This window comes from Sciurus carolinensis, chromosome 2 (assembly GCF_902686445.1).
Source record: "Sciurus carolinensis chromosome 2, mSciCar1.2, whole genome shotgun sequence".
Classification (NCBI taxonomy): Eukaryota; Metazoa; Chordata; class Mammalia; order Rodentia; family Sciuridae; genus Sciurus; species Sciurus carolinensis.
The window spans coordinates 86,208,970-86,216,121 of NC_062214.1; the positions used below are offsets into that span (position 1 = coordinate 86,208,970).

General features: G+C 54.5%; 1 protein-coding gene across 1 annotated transcript in view; it reads right to left on the reverse strand.

Annotated features, from left to right (window-relative positions):
* The window catches only part of Paqr5 (progestin and adipoQ receptor family member 5), a 75,519-nt gene extending 69,094 nt beyond the window's left edge, over positions 1-6,425 (reverse strand). The window contains exon 1 of the mRNA XM_047540746.1: positions 6,295-6,425. The gene's annotated coding sequence lies outside the window, so the exon portion shown is untranslated. The remainder of the gene's footprint in view (positions 1-6,294) is intronic.
* Between the last annotated feature and the right edge of the window lie 727 nt (positions 6,426-7,152).

Here is a 7,152-nt window from a genome sequence, read left to right on the forward strand (position 1 = left end):
GGTTTTATACGGAAAGGGAGGGAGACTGAAAGAGACGTATATACACTCACATGCTTCCATGTGAGGCTCTGCACTGGCTTGAGAATCTGCACCCAGAAGGTCATCACTGGACCATCACCTTGACCTTGGGCCTCCAGGACAGTGAGTTAAGTTAACCTTTTTTCCTTAAAATGTGCACAGTCCCTGGCATTGTGGTATCAGCAACAGAAAACAGACCACTACAAGGTACCTTAAGGACTCAAAGTCAGAGAAAGAAAGAATAGAGGCTCCCAAGGGCTGGAGCTGAGGAAATGGGGAATTAGCGTTTGCTGGTTTCAAAATTTCAAGTGAGAAATGATGAGAAGGCCGTAGAGAAGGATGGTGGGATAGCTGGAGAATGATGTAGAAGAGTTTAATGGCAAGGAACTGTACGTTTTACATGGTCGAAATGATACGTTTTTACGTTCCATGTATTTTACCACAATAACAAAAAAGGAAACAAAACGAAACCCACCCCTCCCTCTTGTGAATCTGCCCAGTACCCTCCCCCTCTCCCCTGACCTGTGCATGCCCCGCCCCCACCCCCTGCCCTATGGCACACCCACCCCGCCTGCCACTCTCCTCTGCACGCCTGTGAACCGCAATCACAGACCCGCATCATTGTCTGTGCACAGACTGGGCTTCCACAGCCAGGGCCTGGTCTCATTCACTGTCCCTTCCCAGCATCTAGGCCACAGTCTAGAGCAGAGGTTCTTCCATGAGGGTCCAAACCAATCATTTCTGGGTGAATACCATCCCAGACTCACTAAGATTCATCAGCAACCCCGCCCCCACCCTCAAGACCAATCTGCCCTTCATTAAGCAACAAGGTCAGAAGGAGGAATCTGAGGGACCAAGTTAATAAACAGCTAGCTTGGGAGGCGTAAACAAAATAAAACCCGGGCAGCTCAGTGCAGGCCGGGTGCCCTTTCGTCTAACACCAGGCTCCATCCTCTCCGCTTTTGTCAGCGGGTGGGATGAGTCACTTCCTGTGTCCCCTCCCAGGGCAAGGAGAGAGGGGCAAGCGGGGGAGCAGCTGAGTCCTGGGCATGAATACATGACTGGTCATCATGCTGCCCTGACTTTAGTGGGAGGGCCTGGACCACAGGCCTGCCCCCGACCCCCACCTTCTTATGTAACCCAAGGTCTGGAAGGCAAGAAGAACTTGGCCTTGGCTCCTAGCATGAGGTCCCCCAGGGTCCTGCACATCCCTTCTCTCCACTCATCTCCACCCCGAAGTCCTCAGATCCCCATCCACTGCATAGTCCAGATGCAAAAAACTGGAAAGGAAAATGGTCCCCTCTGTTTTGGGGGTAATGTTGGGAGGCTCTTCAGGGATCATCTAACCCAGTGGGTCTCAGCCAAATATAATGTTGCCCCCAGAGGACACTGGTTGTCAAGGAGGGAAAAGGAGGTAATGCTCGGGCATCCAGTGGGTATAGGCCAAGGATGTTGCTAAACATGCTTTGCCAAAAAGGCACAGGACAGTCCCCACTTCCCCCTCCCCTCATTAAGAATTATCTGGTCCACAATGACAATAATGCTGAGGTTGAGAACTCTGATTGAGTCAGAGTTGTCTTTGTTGGAGGGCAGTACCAGGGACTGAACCCAAGGGTGCTCTACCACTGAGCTACACCCCAGTTCTTTTTATTTTTCTCTTTTAAAATAGGGTCTCACAAAGCTGCCCAGGCAAGCCTCGAATTTGTGATGCTCCTGCCTCAGCCTCCTGAGTCTGAGGATTACAGACGTGTGCTACCATGAGGGCCTAAGCTATCTCTTACAGATGAGGAAACTGAGGCTCAGGAAGTGACAACACCAAAGTCCCACTGTGAGTTGAATAGTTGACCTGCTGGCAGTCACAGCTCCCAGGAGTACAGGGACCAACTGCAAGCCCAGGGTCAGCTGGGGGTGTGGCTGAATTGACTACCTGGATCTAGAAGTCATAGAAGCAAATATGGAGCCTGTGCCTCAGACAAGCTCCAAATGAGTCCCATCAAGGTCACTTTGGCCACAAGGTTCCCAATTAATCAAAGGGGAAGAGTGTTTTAGGGGGGCCATAGTATGTCCATGCAAAGTGCCCCTGGCAGAGATAGGTAAAACTCACCTCCAGGGCCTCACTTCCTGTGGCTCGAGGTCAGAAGAGAGGAAAACTCTCTAAGGTATCACCTGGCTGGGAGAACAGGGAATGGTGGGAATTAAGCCTTGGCTCATTGCTTTAGGGGGCCACTATCTTTTTTCCCAGAGGTCAAAGATGATTTTTCTTGGCCGGGTACAGGAGGCTGAGACAGGAGGATCTTGAGTTCAAAGCCAACTTCTGCAACAGTGAGGCCCTAAGCAACTCAGTGAGACCCTGTCTCTAAATAAAATACAAAAAGGGCTGGGGATGTGGCTCCGTGGTTAAGCGCCCCTGGGTTCAATTCCCAGTACCAAAAAAAAAAAAAATTTTTTTCTCTTGCATCTGATGGCTCCTCACTGCCATCCTGCATGATTTCCTAATAATTTCTAGAGTCCCCCTTGACCTTTCCCCAGAGAGCCAACACAGTGACTCCCACTATGGGCCAGACCTCAGGCTGACAGTGCAGCCCCATTATTTATGAATGACTGACTCACACCATGTTGCAACAGGCGTACTTTTCCATTCACGGTGGCTGAAAGCCACCCAACTGGTAGTGACAATGGTGACAAGGAGAAGGCAGGGTGCAGGAATGCATGAAGCTATGTTCTCAGGTCAGAGCCTTGATTTCTCCAGGAGAAGGGACCCCTGGGAGGGTGGCAGGGGGCAAGGATGGTGGAGGGGCACGGTGGGAGACCTCAGTGGCCTCAGACACAGGACAAGGCACCCCTACAAGGTCATTTCTTCTTAATGTTATCACTGCTTCCTTGCCTGCTCCAACCTCCTCCTCCCCAGTTTTTCCAAGTTGGAAAGCTCCTACACATCTTTCAAGGCCCAACTTCTAGAGTCCCTCTCCCAACTCCAAAACTCAGCAAGAGCATTCTAACTAATATTTTGGCAAATCACAAAGGACAACAGGAAAAGATATTTGGGCCAATGGGAGGACTAGGGCAAAAAGCCCACGCCTGCCATGTTCCAACACAAGGGCCTGAACAAGAGGGCTTCCTCCAGGAGGGGTGTGTCACCCTGGCTTCCAGGTTCTCTTACCCCTTTCCTAGGAGAGGCCTCGGGGCCTTTCCCTGGCCTCTGCACTTCTCACCCTAGTCCAGTCCATCAGAATCTCTACCATCCCTAGGGCAGGGGAGAGCCTGGCTTTGGTCCCTCTGGTTCTGTGTCCTGGGGAAGCTGAATAGGCTGCCTGGAGGGGGCACTGTTTCCACCAAGGGCTGACTCACTGACAGAGGGACTGGCTCCCTTTGGAGACCAGCATGCTTTTGAGGACAGAAGTCTTTTGGGGACGACTCTTCCCTGGAACTCTCCAACTGCCCCCTGCAGTGGCCATCTGCTCAGTCTAGAAGCTTCCCCTCCAGGTAACTCTGGAGGCAACTGCCCAGGAGACTATTAGAACCCTGACAACCTGGAGCAGGGGACAGGGACCCTGCTCTGAATTAACTCATGTCCAATTAGGAACAGCTCCAGCCCTGCCTCCAGCAGCCACCGTCACCTCTGGGCCTCCATCTCCACATCTGGACTCTGAGGCGGGGTGGGGGGCTATACCCATTTTATTCAACACGTAATTTATTTAACACCTACCACACACCAGGCACTGCCCAGACCCCAGGGACAGAGCAGTGGGCAAAGCAGACAGGAAGCTGTGCCCGCATGAACCAGTATTCTAACAGGCAGGACAGATGATATCCAAGATAAAAAAAATGAAATACATAGAAAGTGAGATATGCTGTGGAAAATAAAACAGAGAGGCATGGAGGGGCATGACCACTAAGGCTTATTCCAGCTCAGACACTCTGGGGCTAAAACTCTCACTCTGCTGGGTCCTTGTTGAGAGCCAAGAGCTGGCAGTAGGAAGCTGGGCAGGGGGCAGGACTAATCAAATACAGGGACACCTCTCAGGTGGTGGGTGGAAGGCCCGAGCATGGGCTTTGGCCCAGATCCTTTCTTGGCAGCCTCCTCCAGGGAATAGAACTCACCAGCTCTGGGCATTCTGGACTTTCCTTAGGCCAAAGGCAGACACCAGGCCTGCTCAGCAGTATAGATCTCCCAAGGCCCAGTCCAAGGGTCTCAGAGTCCCAGGCAGGGCCTCAAAAGTCCTGTCTGAGTGGAGGATTCTTCTAGAGCAGGGTGGCAACTTCTGTCCAATGCCATGGAGGGTCTTCTACATCTCCCTCTGCCTTCCCACTCTCCTCAGATGAAGACATTGACTGCTTCCACCCACAGGGGCACTGCAACCCATGCCTCCCCTCCAGTGGACCATCCCCTGTAAGGTGGGTGTCCCCCCTTACATTGGGAAGGAGAGAGGAAGATGCAAAACTCCTGATTTTTAGCCATTTCTTTTCTTGTAGAGATTTTGACCAATAAATACTTCTTATGAGCCTGCTCTGTGCTCAGTAAGGCCTTCTCTCTGAGGGGTGACAAGATGCATGGCTACTGCTTACAGGACACATACAGCCCAACTAAGAACCCAGCTCTCTCTCTCTCTCTCTCTCTCTCTCTCTCTCTCTCTCTCACACACACACACACACACACACACACACACACACGAGAAAAGAATCATCTCTGAGATTTGCTTTGCAACACAAAGAGTCCTTTGGATCACTCACTCCCTCATAAAACTATGCAGATTCTATTGTCCCCGTTTTGGACAAGAGGAAATTGAGGCAAGAAAAACGAATTCTGCCCCAATCCATGGCTGCCCCATGGAGAAGAGAGGAAGGAGAAAATACAGATTAAAGTTTCCAAATTAAATATCCAGAAGGAATGGGCAAGAATTCCCCTAGACAGGACAAAGTCCCTCTGCCTCCAACCCAGGGCATGGCCATGACCAGGTATTTAACCCCCGCACCCACCTCCCACCTCCTCTTGGCCTGACAAGACGTGGACTATCTGGAAAAGCACAAGGTATTATGGATATGTTCACTGGTTTAAAATAGAAGTTGTTCCAAGTGGGGGGAGGATGTCAAGGGACCTTGGGGTGTTGGTGAGCACCTTCCTGGTCCAACTTTTCAGTGTGCTTTCTGTTTACCAAGGGCAGAGGTATGTCGGCTTGAAAAGAACTCTTTCAGGTTAACTCATGCCATTCTGGTAGAGCACCTTCCGCCGTGCAGTGCTAGGGCTACCAATGGGAACTAAGCGGGTTCCGACCTCCTGCAGTTCCCAGAGCTTAGCAAGGGGCCGGCTCTTGGCAGAGCTTCTGCTTGGAGGTGCCCTCTCCTTGTGCACCGGGGCCACAGGAAGAACCTCAAGGGAGAAACAATCCCCTGCTGAGTCAAGGGCACAGCAAAAATGCAGAAGCGACCATCTGGCTCTAGAAGGCTGCGGTCCACCACTTTTCCTGAGCAAATAACTTGGCCTCTTCCAGTCTCCTTTCCCCACTCATCTGCCAATGGGCCAACGCCAACTGCCTCACTAGTTTGTTGTGGGTGTAAATCGAATCAGGATGGTCTCGGTCCGCTGAGCCTTCCCGTCTCTTCTCTCTGGCTCTGGTGGAAGTGGCAGCCTTCCCCCTTCCAAGTAGAGCCAGGCCCTATCCCAGTTAAGCGGGAGGAAGTCCACTCTGCTCACATCTACGGGGTCAGTGGGCTCGCACACTGTGTCCGCCCAGCGGCGGTCCATCCCCTCCCCTGGCCTCATCTCGGGAAGCGCTGCGGTGGGTCAGTGATGCCCAGTCCTGACTGCAGCCAGGAGAAGGCAGAGGACGAAAGGCAGGAGCTCCCGGTGGGGGGCGTCCACTTGAATAGGGCGCAGAGGGCGCCCCTTACTCGCACCCTATCTCGCTCAGCCCAGTCTCACAGCATATCCGGAGGAGGTGGGAAGCACAAAAATAAACATCCCTTAAGAAATCGCCCACTGTGCAGTCCTCCGAGAGAGCAAAAGTGAGAAGACCAAAGCCAACCGATTTCCGCGGCAAGCCTTCACAGGGGCAGCGGCCGCCCGCCTGCAGGCGCTCTCGGGGTGCGCTGGTGGAAGTGGCTGCGCCGCTCCGCCACCCCCGCACGGCCAAACTTTCCAAGCCCCGACCTCACCGTTGCCGCTCCGGCTCCAGGGTGCTCCTGGAGCCGTGGCAGAGAGAGTGCACTTGAACCCGGAGGCCGCACGCGGCGGGGGACCCGGGACCGCCACTGGCGAGGCGTCCAGCCTTCGGTTACCTGGGTCCTGAGGGTCACGGACGTCCAGCAGACAGGGCGCAGGGACGCGGCACCGGCAAGCGGGAGAAGGGACAATCCTCCCGGGACGCCGCGGCCCCGGGACTCTTGGGAGGTGCACCTGGCGGGCGGGTCGGCGCGCCTCCCCGCACGGGTCCCGCCCCAGCTCCTCGGGCGCGGGCGGGGCGGCCCCGGGGAGGAGCCGAGGGCGGCGCAGGGCACCCTCCGGACGCCCGGCCTGCGCTCGCCTCCAGCCACCGACCCTGTCCTCGGTCACCTTCTAAAGTTCTCTTCTCTCCTCCCCAACTTGAAGTGTAACCTGAACTATGCTGCAGAGGCAGGCAGGGGTCGCAAAGACCCTCTCGCACCCTTAACCCTGTGGCGCATACTCCACGCCCGTCCCCGCCCCAGTGGCTGAGGCTGGGAGTCCAGAGGGAGCGCAGGGCCTCAGGACCTGCCCCTCAGAAAAATGCCTGGGGCGGATGAAGCACCGGGTAGGTCAGGAAACAACTGGAACCCGCAGCCCCACCCCACAAAGTCCTCTCCTCTGGTGGAGGAGGCTCCTCCTTGCTCTAGACTAGACACTTGCCATCAGTTCTTCCCTGCTCTCTCTGGAGTGCCCAGGGCCATGGGTCCTTGCCAGTGCTTAGCTTCCCTTTGCCCTGGGGCTCTGTGTCCCAGGTCACAAGCTCCCAGACTGAAAAGTACTGGGCCTGGCCCTCTGCCAGCCAGTGGTCACAGCGATAAGAAATGAAGGGTCACCGAGGACAAAGAAGAAACATTAGGCCCAGGACCCAGACTCTGGTTATGCACAGGTGCTGAAGGAACAGGTTGCAGCTGCTTCCAACCCCATGCACCCTG